Source organism: Microtus oregoni, unplaced genomic scaffold (genome assembly GCF_018167655.1).
Source record: "Microtus oregoni isolate MIOR12 unplaced genomic scaffold, Mior012 000002F_ref0000024, whole genome shotgun sequence".
Classification (NCBI taxonomy): domain Eukaryota; kingdom Metazoa; phylum Chordata; class Mammalia; order Rodentia; family Cricetidae; genus Microtus; species Microtus oregoni.
This window is the reverse complement of record NW_024543061.1, coordinates 29,672,734-29,689,846: the sequence shown is the minus strand read 5'-3', so window position 1 is coordinate 29,689,846 and position 17,113 is coordinate 29,672,734. Positions and strand designations below refer to the sequence as shown.

General features: G+C 44.9%; 1 protein-coding gene across 2 annotated transcripts in view; it reads left to right on the top strand.

Annotated features, from left to right (window-relative positions):
- The window catches only part of Eefsec (eukaryotic elongation factor, selenocysteine-tRNA specific), a 214,559-nt gene that overhangs the window by 62,180 nt on the left and 135,266 nt on the right, over nt 1–17,113 (top strand). The window lies entirely within an intron of this gene.

The window sequence follows — 17,113 nt, the reverse complement described above, 5'->3', positions numbered from 1 at the left end:
TGAGTACTATATTTATATCATTTCACACCTCCCTTTATCCCCTCCAGTACCTCCTGTGTCCCTCTTCCTTTCAAATTCATAACCTTTTCTTCATAGTTATTATTGTCATATATCCACACATGTGTATATTAAATACAGCCTGGATAAATGACTCCATTTAGTGTTGCTCGTATGTGTTTAGAGCAGACCAATTGGGGTTGGAGAACCTAGTAGGGAGATCATTCCTGGAGAGGGCTAATTCTCCTCTAAACATCTTTTAGTTTCCTGTAGCTCTTCATCTGGGGGTGAACCCTTGTAAGATTTCCGTTGTCCACGTTGATGTTCAGCTGATGTTGTCACTGTGCTAGTCTAATTGTTGAGATTTCTTGGGTTCAGCTTTCTTGTCATATATAGAAGACATTATCTCTTAGTAGCTATCCTCGTCCTCTGACTCTTACAGTCTTTTTGCCTCCTCTTCCGCAATATTTCCTGAATCTTAGGTGTAGGGATTATGTATCAGTTGGGGTTGGGCATACTGTAGTTAGTTGTTCTTTGCACTTTGACCAGTTGTGGATTTCTGTAATGATCTTTGTCTCCTGCAAAAAGAAGCCCTTCTGTCAATGGGTGAGAGCTGTTCTTGTCTGTGGATAGAATGATGAGTATTTGGAATGCAGCTAGATAGTGTGCTGGTGTAGGAAAATGACAGCAGTAGTTCTCTGGGGTCATGACCCTACCAGCTTTGGGTGGTAGGCTAGGTCTCAGTGTTAGGCATGAATTCCCTCCTTTTGAGCAGGCCTTAAGTTCAATTAGATGGCTGTTGATTACCCCAGGATAAAAGTGCCACACTGTTGGGGCTGACTTGTTGGACTGGCCATTGTTGTGGTTCTAGGCTTTATGGCGGTAGGACTATTAATTTCTTTACTTACTCTCTTGGCAGTTTGAAGAGCACCTTTAGATGCCTTGAGAGCTAGTCCTTAGGGAGGAGGCTCTAAGTCTATTCCTCAAGTCTTGAGTCCTTAGTTTATGGTTTCTTCAGCAATAGGGTCCTACTTTCATTTCCTGGTAAGCAACCAAGGGCAATGGTGATAACCTATATTGTTTTGTGAGTCTCTTAGACTCCCATGGCTAGCAATTCAAAGGGAGGTTTCCCTTGCTTGGTCCTGGGAATTTTGTTAGTCTGTAGCTCTTTGAGGGAAGCATTATCACCCCAACTGGTATAACTTAATTTAAACTGTATTCTCTCTCTCTCTCTCTCTCTCTCTCTCTCTCTCTCTCTCTCTCTCTCTCTCATACACACACACACACACATCATATATGGTTTTTGTTTGTTTTTTGGTTTTTTTCCTTTTTGCAGACAGGGTTTTTTTGGTTGTGTGTGTGTGTGTGTGTGTGTGTGTGTGTGTGTGTGTGTGTAACAGCCCTGGCTGTCCTGTGACTCACTCTGTAGATCAGGCTGGCCTTGAACTCACAGAGATCCACCTGTGAGTTCTGTCTCCTGAGTGCTGGGATTAAAGGTGTGTGCCACTACCACCTGGCTTCATATATGTATTATTAAGTAAACATAAAATGTCTCCCCACAGCTTTTCCCCCTACCCAAACATTCTGTGTTGCTTATTCCTCTTTCCTTCTGCCTCTGTATAAACGCTGGGGAAGCTGTTGGGGAAGGTATCCTCTTTCACTACTGGAATTGCAGATTGGTAATAGCCACTGTAGGAATTAGTGTGGAGAATTCAGGTGCCATGAAGTAGAAATGGGGAGAGAGAGAGCCTTAGCTTGGGTGGGGAGGGAAGGCAGTATGCATGTTTCCCTGGCTGGGGGAGAACTTCTGGGCTCAAGTGATCCTCCTTCCTCAGCCTCTTTTGTAGCTGGGACCACGACTCCTGACATATATTCTTCCTTCTTCCCTCCCTCCCTCCCTACCCCTCCCTCCCTCTCTCCCTCCCTTCCTTCCTTCTTCTTGCAGTATCTTAAAAACATTTATGAGCCAGGTATGATGACACATGCCTTTTATCCCAACATTCTGGAGGCAGAGACAGACAGAACTGAGGCCAGCCTGCTACATAGTGAGTTACAGGACACCCACGGTTATGCAGAGAGACCCTGTCTCAAAAAGCAATAAGAAATAAACTTATGAAATCACAAGTCAATTTACCTTTACTTATGTGTCTCTACAAAATATTGACAAAATCAGTGTCATTACTACTACTAATGTTAACTGTAGCTCCTGAGCTTAATTTAATACCTCATTAGTATTCGGAATCACCCCCATCTTTAAATCTTACTTGATAGAAGGAAATAAAACATACATATATATTTTCTGAGTTTTGGTATAAGTAAGGTGCCCAATGCTCAGAAAGGTAAGTGGTTTCCTTAGGGTGGTGGTGTTTGAACCCACAGCCCTCACTGAGGTTTAGGGTCTTGCATATGCTAAGCATTCATCTCTCACTAAAGGCCACACCTCAGCCTCTGTGTCTTTAAGGAACTGCTTTTGGAATGGGGCCAGAGTGGGGTAAGGCCTAAAGTGAGTGACTAGAAGGGTGGAAAGGGTAATGGGGAATTATATTATGGCTTTGGTATCTTAGCTCTGCCATGCTCTAGTGGTGTGTTTGAGGCTTGTGAATTGGTCTCTCTGGTTGAGTTTGACTTGGGAGTATAAAATTACAGTCTTTCCTTTACAGTTGAAATGGCAATGATGGAAATGTGGGTTCTGAGCACTCCTAGCATAGTGCTTGGCATGGGATACTTACCAATGTGAGCTTAACGATTCTTCTCTGCTAGGGAGAAAGAAAGAACACTGAAGGTAGAAGTTCCCACCCATTCTTTATCCTTCCTGAACCCCTAGTCCCAACCCTCTTCTTCCTCCCTTTCCTCTCTCTGGCTTGGTGCACAGGGATACTGAGCCAGGGGATACCAGATTAGCACCAGCAGACATTAGGGCAAAGTGCAGGGCCCCATGTGTGACTGTGTCCTGCCATTGCCCCTCATGTGGTCTAAATGATGATGTTTACAGATGAAGGTGCTTGGCACAGAGTGGGAAGTGCTCCTTATTTTCTTATGGCATTATGGGTATTTCTAGTTTCAGAGTGAATGATGGGACTGGTGGATGCAAGAAACTGGCCGGGTGCTCAGGTCTTGGGCTCAGCAAGAAAATGGAGCTCTGCTCAGCCTGAGGGTGGAGCTCATGGCTATGGGAATCTTGCTGCCAGGGATGTGCCGAGACATTCCTTCACCTTGAAGGAAATGGGGATTTTAGGAAGAGGTCAGGGGCCCAGAACCTTGACGAAACCAGACAGACCATACAGTGAGTCACATAAGAAGGACATCAGAACCAGTTGGCTAGAGAGGGTCTAATAAATTGTGTCCCTCACAAGGACCGGCATTTGCTGTTCCTTGGGTGGGCCACATGTGCTTTGCTCTCAGGAAGATTAGGAACAGCTGTCCCGAATCGTTGCTGTTGAGTCATATCTGGCCCATGGGCCAGCGGTTGGCGCCTCTGGTCATTCCGTCCCTTTTTAGCAAAGCTTTTGGGGAAGTGCATGCTCAGCATCCTCTGTGTGGTGCTGGCAGCCTGGCTTCTGTGGCCTCCTGCTGTGTCCTTACCCAGAGCAGCCTCTCCTGGGCTTTCCATCTCCTCTAGTAACTTTGGTACTCGATTAGCAGATCTTTCCAACTTTACCCTTCCAGACTCTTCTGTATTTCTAGCATGTGTATGCATGTGCATGTGTCCCTACAGACTGGGCTCCTTGAGAAACAGTTTTGGGCTCTGAATCACGGAGCACACTATCCATAGGACACTCGAACAGGTATTCAGATGGAGGAGGAACAGACTTTGATTTCAGTGCCTGGTACTACTGGATCTGGGGTAGCTGGTTTGCAGGCATGGAATGGGGCATCTTGAAGATTAGCAGTACAGAAGAAGAGCCTCAAAATGGAGATGTTTCCTGACACATTGGCCTGGCCTGCCCACTACTTCACCAGGGACCTTTGTGTCCTGGCAGGTCTCTCATTGATTTCATCCCTCAACTTGCTAACTGTTGGGTCTACAGGACATTGTGGGCTATGCAGCTCTTCACAGTGAGATGTGTTCCTGCTGCCCCTTCTGAAATGGGGCCTGCGGTACCTCTTCAGTCCCCAGTCTCCGTCCAGAAAAATGTCTAATTGTATCTTGAACTCATTTACATTGCTTGCTTCAATGGCCTTACTTGGCAGCTGAGGCCGTATGCTAATTCCACCCTTTTCATGAAGGAATTCTGCTGATTTTACTTACTTTTTATGGTTGATCCTGTCCTTTCTTCTCTCTCCACCCCCCCCCCCCATTTTTTTGTCTGCTGCTTTCCAGGCAGTTTTTCAAGCTGCTCTTTCACTGGCCCTATGAGCCTGTGCCCGCAGGATGTGTTCTTCTCTACTAGAACACAGACCTGAGTACTGGCTCTTGCCTTCTTGCACTTTCAGCTCGAGGCTAATGGAGTCACATTGTCATGTTTTCTCTGCCATGCTTTCTGCACAAACAGGGAGGGCTTTCTGTGCATGCTGGTACATACCTTCCAGGGCATATTTGTGTCAGAGGCCACACTGACAGCTGATTTTTTTTTCCCTCAGAGCCAAAGTGAGAGTACCACAGCATCGGGAGCCTTGGGAGTGATGACCTGCCCATAGTGTGGCCTAGACCAGTCTCTGCTGCCCTAAGCTGAGCCTTCTTAACCTGCTCATAGGTAGATGAGGATCCATCCTCTCCATTCAGGTTTGCTGAGTGTTTTTCAAGTAGACAAGCCCTGGGACAAGACCCTCTAGGAGAATGATCCTGTACTTGACCTGATACCTCAGTGCCACAGCTGTTCTCTCTCCTTTCTGTTTCCATACTCCTCTTGTTTTGTTTGCAGTTTTGGGGATTGAACCCAGGCCTTGTACATGTTAGGACACCACCACTGAGAAGGAAAGAATGGTTTGGCATTGCTATGGGGAAAGGGACATGCTTTGTGTAGTCACATGCCATTTAACGGTCTGTCAGTGAAGGGGGCAATGGTACAGCCTAAATATGGGGGCTACATATCTATCTAGGGCTGTGAGAAGTTGTGACGTTCTTGATGAAATCGCCCAACACCACCTCTCTTAGAAGTTACCCTGCATTGAGCAACATGTGACTAACTTCAAAGTACTGGACCTCTTTGGGCTTGTAAAGTTTTTCATTTACTCCATGAGTATGTATTGAGTGCCTACTGTGTGCTAGTGGTACAAGGGGAAAGACAGCCCAAGTCCCTGCCTCAGTGGACTTGGAGTGAGCTGCAGTACAGCAAACCATCCTGGGGCTGAGGGAAGGTGCCCCTTCTAGGCCAGAGAAGTAAGATGCTGTGAGGGGTGCAGGCCAAGGTGCATGTTGTCCAGGGGTAGCAGGAGTGAGCCAGGGGCCTTCAACCACTTCTTCATTAGCTCTAGAGATCACAAGGCTGAAGGGAAAGTACTTAACTCTGGTAGCCCATTCGGAGGTGGCCACTTTGATATCAGAGCCCACTACTCTGTCACCTTTAGCTTCCATCCTCACCCTCTTCAAGCACTGACGGGGTTCCCAGGAGCAAGGGGTTACTGTGGGCTTGTATGCTGGTGCCCAGGCTCTTTCTGACACAGGTAGGTAAGGGCCAAAGAAACTGGTGTTTGCTGTACTTCTTCCAGTATTCCTTTCTAGAGCATTCTCTTCAGAGAGCGCATACTAGGGAGCTGCAAACCAGTCTTGGCCTGTAGGTGTGTTTAGTTTGGGTCATCTAGCTTAAACATTCTTTGAATTGGTTGTCAAAGTTTAAGATTTGGCAAATTTCATGTAATAGTCCAGATTTTTGGCTTCTCTTGAAATGTGGGAAGATCTGGCAGCTCGAGGCCTGCATTCCAGCTTGTCTATGGTGGGCTGGAGCTGGGGAGACTATCCCCTCCAGCGGGGCTCAGGAGTCTCCACACCCTGTGGTCTCATACTTGGTCTTGCTCTTTGCTCCGTCACCCATGTAACATACCCATCGCCCTAGAGGCATTTATGTTTTAGATGTCTGTGTCTTATGTCCTCCACTCCAGAAATATAGGGCATGTATCAGTGAGAACAGGGTCTCCTGTCCCAGAGAGTGGTTGTGTGTTTCAGATCCCAGGTGAGAGTAGCAAATTCTTCTGTAAGCTTTGTAATGCCCTGCAGGTGGGAACTGAGGCACAGACATGGAAAACCCCCTTTACAGTGTCATTTGGTGTAGCTCAGGCACTGGGGTCCAGTATGTACCTGCAAAACCTGTTCCACAACCCACTCTATCTCCTACAATGGCCCACACAGCTGAGGTGTGCCTGGAAAGCTGGAGGTGGAAAAGCTCCCTCTGGGATCACCTGTTGGGTTCAGAGGAAGTAACCCAGTGGAATAGACCTCAGACAGAGCTAGGTTAGGCCCAGTGCTCCGTGTTCAACTTGTGAGTTGCACTGTCTCCTGCCTTCCTCTTCCACACTAAGAACTTTCTGTGTGCTGAGTAGTTCCTGACCTTCTTAAGCCCACATTGCTGAGGCATGCCTGACACTGTGTCTGCCAAGTTGAGACCTCCATAGCTAGTAGCTGGTTAGGAAGGATAAGGTCTGCTTGCTTATTTTCACAATTGAAATAACATGAGCAGGACCCCAGAATTATCAAAGTTTTATGAAAAATACTGACTTAAAAAAAAACAAATCAGAAAAAAAAAATCAGGTCCAATGGTGTGTACCTTGTAAGTCCCAACAACTTAGGAGGCCGAGACAGGAGGATTGTCTGAACCCAGGAATTCCTAACAAGTATGGTAACATAATGAGACCTTGTCTTCAAAACAAACAGGAGTAGTACTTTCCCAGGTGTCCTTGTGACAGTAGCGGGAGATCTGGAATGATTCCAAATTATACAGGTCCACAGCTTTGGCTTCTTGTTCCAATAAGGTACCCTCCTAACCACAGGCTGTACTGTGCACCACAGACTGGTTAGGAGTGGCTCTAGCTGTGCTGGTTAGATGGGCAGAAAGCAGGGTGTCTGGTGAAGCCTGGGCAGCACTGCAGGCTTCAGACAAGCGCCCACACACTAGGTGTGTTCTTCACCCTCCACTGTATGGCCTTTCCCCAGCTCCTGCTCATGACCACAGGTAGACAGAGTAGCTTGTGGTGAGGGAACAAAAAGTTCAGAAATCCCTTGTTCCTACAATGTGTCTTGGGTCCTGGTTGATCAGTAAGCCCATCTGTTCATTAGTGCCAGGAAGGTGCCCGCACACTCCTGTGCTCACTTTAGCCCAGGGCTACAGTGTGGTTTGTGTTTGTTCCTCAGACATTGCCATGTGAAGTTTGCTCTGACTGCTGTCTTGGGCACCCTTCGTAGTTACATTCCCACATCCCCTCTGACTGGTTGTCTAGAAGTTCTGCATCCATATTTGGTGATTCATCTCTGTTCCTCTTCCTCCCCCAGCCCCTCAAGGTGTCTGCCAAAAGTCTGTATAAGTCATATCATCTCCCAAGTTGTTACAGTATATGAAGGCAGAGGATAACTTAGTTATTTTTGAATACAGATTCTTAGCAGAAGTAAGTATGGTGGGGGGTTTTATACTCGCTGCATGAAATAGACAATATTTCCTGAAACAGGAGATATGAACCTCAAAGAATTTAAAATAAAACATTCATTTTATTATTTTTTTAAAAGAAGGAAAACTAGGGGGGAAAAAAGTAGAATAGTCAGTCTTTTTATCCTAAGTACAGATGAAATTGATTAAACCTTAAAGACTGGCCTCCGCACACCCGGTTTATTAATTGAAGAATTTCCTCTTACCCAGAATGGGAAGTTCACATTAACATCGAGCTTGCCCTGAGTGCTGGTGACACTTGAGAACTGAACATTTTCCACAATCCTATTTTCTCTTCGGTGCTAGAGGAAATCCTAAAATGGCTAAAATGGGGGAGGAATGGGGGGGTCAGAACCCATACTTTTAAGGAAGCCTTCTTTCATTTCCTTGTAAAGCATGAAATCAAATTATAGCTCATGGCCCACAATTATTTTATTTCTACATTTCAAATTCCATTTTCTGCTCCTTCTTGCTGCTCTTGAACAGGGGCTGCACTGTTGTACAGAGTCAGCTGAAGAGATTGCCCCAGATAGACTGTGACACAGTAGCTGAAGGAAGCTAGCAGCCAGGCTCCCCTGCTGGGTCAGGAACCAGGCCCTGTGAACCCTCCTGCATCCGGAAGGTTCGTGGCGTCACTGCTGTGTGTGGAGATCCTCGCTGTGCCTCTTAACTCTTCAGAAAGGGCAGCATGGGGCACTTTTGGAGCTTCCAAGAACTAGTGGAAGGAGCTCCACACGGTGGGCCTGGTACTAGTAATCTACTGGCATCTGATGGCTAAACATGCTGTGTTCCCATTCAGCTCCCAGGTTGGTCCTCACTCTGACCCTGTTGATGCTACCTACCTACTTAGCATCTAATAGTGTTTCATGTTTGTTAAGTCTTATTTTATTTCTTTTTATTAGCTATTTTCTACAAATTAAATGCGGTTATACTTGCTATCATATAAAGTTCTTCTTAACCTAAATGCAATTTTAAAAATATTTTTAAAACTCTCCGGCTAGGCACTGTAGCATGATCCTAGCTGCTCTGAGGGGTGAGGTAGGAGGTTTTCTGTAGCTCAGGAGTTCAAGACCAGCCAAGGCCACATACTGAGTAAGGCTCTATTTAAAAACAAACTAACTAAATTCCTTTAAACACATGATTATGCAAATAACAGTAGAGGTGGCATCCCTGAGAAATCACAAAGAGCACCTAGGTGGGGAACCCTTTTAACTGATGCCAGATTGCTCAAGCAGAATCATGTTTGAAAATGCTTTTTAATTCTACCTTCAGTGGTCCATATGTTCACAGCCTTTCTCTGGCAGAGATGCTCTCCTCCAGGTAGGACTGAGATCCTTATGCTTCTGGAGAATGTTTGTTTCCTGCAGTTTTCAGACCACTGGGGATCATCTGACCATAGCCTCTGACTTTGGGAGCTCTGAGATTGCCCTTTGGTCTGTTATTCATTGACTCCAGGGTATAGCCCAGGCACTGTCCCAACACATTTTGGGTTTTTGTCTCATCTGCTAGCTGTGTGACTGAGCATGACACTTTAGATCTTGCCAAGCCATGGCGTTTTCAGCCTATGAGGTGTGTGTATAGCAGGTCCCTTTTCCTGTTCTTCTCCTGTCCCCAACTCTTTGACTATAGTCATCTCTTTTATTTTCCATTTTTAAACTGTCACTTTGAAATAATTTTATATTCATTGAAAAGTTACAAGAATAGTAGAAAGAACCATTGTGTTCATTGCTGTGATGAAACATCAAAACCTAAAACAACATGGAAGTGGGAATTGGTATTTGTCTTACATATCCTGAGACACAGTCTTTTGAGTGAAGCCAAAGCAGGAACTCAACCAGACAAAAACCTGGAGGCAGGAGCTGATGCAGAGCCCATGAAGGAGTGCTGCTTACTGGTCTGTTTGTTCCCCATGGCATGTTCAGCCTGCCTTCTTATAACATCCAAGACCACTAGTCCCTGGTTTGTGGAGCACCACCCACCGTGGGCTGGGCCTTCCCACACTGATCACTAATTAAGAAAAGGCACTACAGGCTTGTCTGTCTATGGCCTGATATTATGGAGGCCTTTGCTCAAGTGATGATTCCTCAACTTCCCTTCTCTCAGATGACTATAGCTTATGTCAAGTTGACATAAATTAGCTATAGTCAATACATCTTGTCACCCTGTGGTGAACCCTAACTATAAGAGAGTGTCTTTGCAGCTGACAGTATGCCTCAGCACTGTCCCTTCATGGTAGCATCAGAGCCATCCCCTAAGGATACTATCATAATGGGATGGTGGCTCTCCTCAAATGTCAGGGTGACTGCAGAGATGGGTGCTTCTGTTGCATGGCTCTTAAAATACTTTCATTTCCTCAGGGAGATCTGTGACTGGTGCAGGAGCCTCTTTATTGCGTCTTTCAGTGTAGAGCTGCTGACAGCAACAATGTCTAGTTAGATTTTAATAACTTATTTTTACTATGCTTTTTTTTTGAGGAGAGAAAAACCATGTTGCTTGGCCATAGTGGCATACATTTATAGCCCTTTACCATAGCACTTGTGAGGTCATGGCAGATTTTTGTTTTAAAAAACTATAACATTTAGGGGGAGGAGGCAGAACTGAGGAGTTCCAGGCCAACTTCAGTTACATAGTGAGTTTGAGGCCAGCCTAAGCTAAATGAGACTCTATCTTAAATTCCTCACCCCCCCTCAACAAAACACCCCACAAAGAAACCCTTTACTTAGGGTAAATAACACTGGCCTTACAATGAATGATACATTAATAAATAGTTGTGAGTAGGACCACAGTACATATGGCTCAAAATAAAATGCAGAAATGCCTGTGATTGTAGATCACAGACAAGCTGAGTCTGCTGCAAGCATCCATCAGGGCTTATTGACTCAAAAAAGAAGGGCTGGCAGACCCAAAAAGAGGAACATGGGATGTACTCACTCATATTTGGCTTCTAGCCATAAATAAAGAACATTGAGCCTATAATTCGCGATCCTAAAGAAGCTAAATAAGAAGGTGAACCCAAAGAAAAACATATAGGCATCCTCCTGAATATTAACCTTCACCAGGCAATGAAAGGAGACAGAGACAGAGACCCACATTGGAGCACCGGACTGAAATCTCAAGGTCCAAATCAGGAGCAGAAGGAGAGAGCACGAGCAAGGAACTCAGGTCCGCGAGGGGTGCACCCACACACTGAGACATTGGGGATGTTCTATCGGGAACTCACCAAGGCCAGCTGGCCTGGGTCTGAAAAAGCATGGAATAAAATCGGACTTGCTGAACATAGTGGACAATGAGGACTACTGAGAACTCAAGAACAATGGCAATGGGTTTTTGATCCTACTGCACATACTGGCTTTTGGGGAGCCTAGCCTGTTTGGATGCTCACCTTACTAGACCTGGATAGAGGTGGGTGGTCCTTGGACTTCCCACAGGTCAGGGAACCCTGATTGCTCTTCGGGCTGATGAGAGAGGGGGAGGGGGAGGGAAATGGGAGGCGGTGGTGGGGAGGAGGCAGAAATCTTTAATAAATAAATAAATTAATTAATTAAATTAAAAAAATGAAGGGCTGGGGAGAGTGAGTGGACCCTCACCTGTGATTCCAGTTGCTTCTCTCACCTGTTTGTATACAGTTCTCTCCCTAGTGGGATGAGGCCTTGAAATCAGTTGCTATTCTAGAGGTTAACTGAAGGGGGCTCCATCTATGTGGCTATGTGGAAGCTGTCAATGCTGGGTGACAACTTTTCAGTACAACTACTTTGGGGTCACCCATACTTCAGCCAGTAATCTCTCACCCATGCTCTATAAGTAAAGTTAACAAACTCATTGGTACCCCGGGGGAACTTCGGCGGAATCATACTTTGGGTTGTTGGGACTTTATTGAGGCTGGGTAGCCATTTTTTTTAATTTTATTTATTTATTTATATTTATTTATTTATTTTGTTGAAAAAAATTTCTGCCTCCTCCCTGCCTCCCATTTCCCTTCCCCTCCTCCCACTCCTCTCCCCCTCTCCCCACTCCTTTCCCCCTCTCCCTACTTCTCTCCCCCTCCCCTTACTCCATTCCCCCTCCCTCTCGAGTCTGAAGAGCAGTCCGGATTCCCAGACCTGTGGGAAGTCCAAGGTCCTCCCCTCTCCATCCAGGTCCAGGAAGGTGAGCATCCAAACAGGCTAGGCTCCCACAAAGCCAGTTCATGCAGTAGGATCGAAACCTAGTGCCATTGTCCTTGGCTTCTCATCAGCCTTCATTGTCCACCAATGTTCAGAGAGTCCGTTTTTATCCCATGCTTATTCAGTCCCAGTCCAGCTGGCCTTGGTGAGCTCCCAATAGATCAGCTCCACCGTCACAGTGGGTGGGTGCACCCCTCGTGGTCCTGACTTCCTTGCTCATGTTCTCCCTCCTTCTGCTCCTCATTTGGACCTTTGGAGCTCAGTCCAGTGTTCCAATGTGGGTCTCTGTCTCTATCTCCATCCATCGCCAGATGAAGGTTCTAAGGTGATATGCAAGATATTCATCAGTATGGCTATAGGATAGGGTCATTTCAGGCTCCCTCTCCTCAGTTGTCCAAGGTACTAGCTGGGGACATCTCCCTGGACACCTGCGAGCCCCTCTAGAGTCAAGTCTCTTGCCAACCCTAAGATGGCTCCCTTAATTAGGATATATACTTCCCTGCTCCCATATCCACCCTTCCTTTATCCCAACCATCCCATTCCCCCAAGCTCCCCCATCCTCCCCTTCTCACTTTTCTCACCCCATTTCCCCTTACCCCATCCCACCTCACCCCCAAGTTCCGAAACAACCTAGATGCCCTTCAATGGAAGAATGGATGAAGAAAGTGTGGAATATATACATATTAGAGTACTACTCAGCGGTAAAAAACAATGACATTGTGAATTTTGCATGCAAATGGATTGAAATAAAAAATACTATCCTGAGTGAGGTAACCCAGACCCAAAAAGATGAACATGGGATGTACTCACTCATAATTGGTTTCTAGCCATAAATAAAGGACATTGAGCCTATAATTTGTGATCCTAGAGAAGCTAAATAAGAAGGTGAACCCAAAGAAAAACATATAGTCATCCGCCTGGATATGGGAAGTAGACAAGATTGCTGGGTAGCCAATTTTTATGTCTCTGCCTGGAATTCTCCCTACCCCTACCTACAGTTTTCGGTCTGTAGTGTAGTTTCCTCATTTGTAAATGGGTGTCAGTGCCAGGCAGAATGAGCACTTAATTCTATGTTCGGTTCTTTGGCCATGGCCATTATTACATTGTTAATCCAACAGGGAAAGCACAGGATTTGAGTGTGGTTTTGCTGAATTTTTCCTGGTGATTGTGAGATATCTTTTATGTGTGGACTGTCTCTGTTTTTTTGCTCTCCTGCTCAGTCTGACCTCACCTACTTTTTCCTCCTCAAATCCATGAGCTTCTTCTCTGTCTTTGCTCAGATGGTCATCAAATAGGTCCCTTCCACTGACCTGCTGTATACCCAAGCCACTTGTCCAAGCATAGTTCTGAGCTTGCCTTTCCTGTGTCCTTGCCTACCTGAAATCCACATGCTGTGTTAGCTGTTTGTTTCTTACTTAACATCACTGTACCATAATGGGTTGGAATCATGTTATTTTGGCTGTGCAGCTGTGACAAGTACTCACCCTAGGCCAGGAACACGGGGGTGCTCAGTCAGCAGTCTGCTGCTCTCTATTGACCTCTCTGGCACTTTCCATTAAATGGTTGGTGCTTTTATGATTAGTTTTAATTTTCTTCTATTTGAAGCATTAAGGATAGTAGCTTGATGTGAATATTAGGCCTTTCTCCAGTCTTTGGACTTGTCTTTAATTTTTTATGCAAAAGTGTTTGAGTTTTATGTTGATGAGTTTATTGACTTCCTGTTTTGACCTTACCTGGGTATGCTTTACCTTAAAGTTATATTTCTTTCCCTATGCTTTTTTTTTCTAGTACTTCTTTTTAAGATTCATTTGTTGTTATGTTGTGTTGGTGTTTTGCCTGCATGAATGTCTGGGTGAGTTCCAGATCTCCAGGAGTCAGAGATAAGAACAGCTATGCTGCCATGGGGGTGCTGGGAATTGAACCCGGGTCCTCTGGAAGACCAGGCAGTACTCTTAACCTCTGAGCCATCTCTCTAACTCCTCTAGTACTTTTGTGCCTTATGTTTGAGAAAGTTTTTTTGTTTGTTTTGAGAAAGGGTCTCACTATTTAGCTCTGGGTGGCCTCAAACTCATAGCAATCCCCCTGCCTCAGACTCTTAATTGCTGGTATTAAAAACATGTACCACCACCATCCCTGACTGAACTTTTTATTAAATTACATTTATTTATTTATTCATGTTGTGTGTGTGTGTGTGTGTGTGTGTGTGTGTGTGTGTACAATCAATAGCCTGCAGAAGTTGGTTCTTACCTTCCCATTGTATGAGTCCTGGAATTGTCTTGGTGGCAAGTGCCTTTATCCATTGAGCCATCTTTCCTGTCCTTAGGTTTGAAACTTTGATTAATTTGGAATCATGGTGTAAAGTGTAAAATAGGGATCCAGTTTTATTTTTATCCAGATGCTATCTGTTGTCCCTAGGTCACAGTTTTGAGTTTGTCCTGTTTTACAGATAAGGACCTTAGAGAACGACTTCTCTGCCTACAGAACTGGGCAGCCTGGGCATGTACTTAGCTCTGGAGCTTTCAGCCAGTCCCCAGCATTTATAGTATTTTGGCATTTTCTGCTCTTGGCTGGAGTCCAATTCCTCTATTTGTCTGCTTTCTTGTCCATCCTGTTGAAATTTTCCCTTGATCTCTTACATGGTCTCCCTTTATTGTTTCTCTTGTTCCTCCTCTACAGACATGGCTGGCATTGTTCTTCTGTGGGTGTCCTGAAGTGGTGATGAATGCAGTGGTCTCAGATGGCATGTGTTCCTAGGGGACACTGGCACATCGCCTTCACTTGAGTCTGCTCTTCTTCCTTTGCTACCTGCAGGGCCTTGCCCACCTGCTCTTTGGGATGCCTCCGGGTTCCCAGAGAACTCAGGAATGTGGGACTCTGGCCAACAGGCAGCTGGTAGTAGGAAAAGAAAAAAAATTGAAGTCAGACACTTGGTTCTAGTATTTCTTTGGCTGTTGATTGTGCAAGCTGGTCTTTAGATTTGTCTTTAGGAAAGTGGAAGAGCCTCTTCCACATGGGGCCAAAGTGAGGGTTAGAGCTAACAGGGAAGTCACAAGTTCAAACAGGAGCCAATACCAGTATAAACCCAGGGCAAGAGTTGATTAGAATGGACAGGATAGGGTGAAATTGGAAATTCACTTCTCTTTTCAGGGATCTTCTCCTCAGCTCTGTTGAATGTAAGCTCTATCTTACCACAGCCACAAATTTGAAAAGATTTTATGTGGACTTCTTGAATGGTTGGTGTTGGCCATGCACTCAAACCTCACAGCACTGTATAGGCTAAATGACTCCTGTTCCAAGTCCAGGCTTGGCTCCATCTAGTTCATTCTAATAATGGCTGCTTTTTATGGGCTCTGGCTGACTGGGAAGCCACCGAACCTATTGGACCTGGGTTGGCTCCACTCCCACTATGGTTCTCTGGGTTTAAACATCTGGAACTTGTCCTTCTGGACTACTTGGTCTACTTAGTCTTCTACCTCAATATCAGAAGCTTTCTTTGCTGCTTGCATCTAGAGTTCTGGGTGACTTGGGGAGATGTCACTATCACCTGCTCAGCCTTTTCCACCAGGCTCTCTACCCAGGATTTGATCCAGGTGTTTGGAGGATCTTATCTTTGTAGGTCTGTTGGCACAATAAGGATTTTTATTTTATTGGTAGATACGTGCTCCAGACTACCACTAACACCTGATGCCCAGTGAGGGGCCACCTCATGTACTGCTTGGAAATGGTGGTAGCATTCCTTCCTTGTTGCATTGATGTGGGGAGCACAGTCCTATGGGTATATGTAACCTGCACAGGAACACCAGGGATTCACAGTAGTCCCATACTGCCCAGGCTTCTACTTCAGGAAAACTAGTCTAGAGAGAGAAACAGAAATGCAGCAGCCATTATACAGCCCAGTAGAGTCTCTAGCAAAGCCAAATGACTACAACATGATGTCAGCCTTCACACACACACACACACACACACACACACACACACACGGCACATGTTCTGAAAGTCAATGTAGAGACAGTTGCAACCTGAGTTGACATCTGACAGATATTGACTTCTGCCTGTTGGCAACGTGATTTGGGGGAAGTTATCTAATTTGCCAGAGCCATACTCTAATTTACCATAAAATGGGGAGACAGGTAGTATAATGAGTAATGAAACAATATGGTACAGTGATAATGGGACTCCTTTGGCCTGCCAAGAGCCTCACCTAGGCATGCCCTCTGGACTCTACCTTTATCCTGAGCATATGCAGGGATGGGAACCTGTGTGCATGGACATGAAGGTCCTTTGGTTCTGGGCTGAGATCTTGCTGCCATGATAACGTGGCATTCAGATGGAGAGATGTCGGTGCACTGAGCTTCATTTCTCCAAGATCTTTGCTCCTAGACCTTGACTAGATTTTCAACCTTCTTGAGTCTTATTTTGTCATCTCTAATACCATTTATCTCAGGCTGGGCTGCAGCTAAACCAAGAGGAGCATAGACCTTCATAGCACATGTAGCAACAGTTGTAAAACTAGAAACATTGATGACTGCTATATCCAAATACCATTCTAACACAGGTGCTGTCATCATTTCCCTCCTACAGAAGAGAGATCTGAGGCATTGGTTCCCAGCACCCATGTCAGGTAGCCCATAACTGTCTGTTACTCCAACTCCAGAGGATCAGGTGCCTGTGGCCTTTGCAAGTCACATGCACTCACATACACACACACTCATGTATACACACACTCATGTACACATGCACCTATCTATAATTAAAAATAATAAAAATAAATCTTTTTTAAAAATAGGAGTAAGTTGCCACTGCAGCTTCACATAGATGACAACAGTACATTTACAGTTACTGGGTACCTAAAAAGTTGAGAGCTGAAAACAAAATTTTTCAGTATTTTAAATTTAATATTATTTCCCCTTCTTAGAATGTCTGTTCCTTTTTATTTTTAAAAAGAAAATCTGATTTTTATAGATGTTAAAGTATGTTTAAGGTTTTATATCATTTTCCCCAGTCAAAACATTGTTTTCTGAACAGTTTTGTCCTCCAATCCCAGAAAGAAAATTACATCTCACAGATAACTTAGACTTTGTTAAATGCTGACTTTTGTAAGTTTTTTGTTATTTTTATTTTTGAAATGATTAAGATATGTAATCTACAGAATTGAAGATTGTAATTTTTTAAAGTAGGGAGAAACTTTAACCCTGTCATAATTGCTCTGCAAACCTTTCAAGGGTTCTGTGGTCAGAATGGCTGATGAAAAGCTCTGATAGATGGCTAAGTATAGAGGGTCCCTTGTAAGCCTTGAGTTTTTGTCCTGTTTCCCACCCACTCACTCACTCACTCACTCTGTCCCTCTAGTCTCAGGGTGATTTTCTATACTGGCTTCGT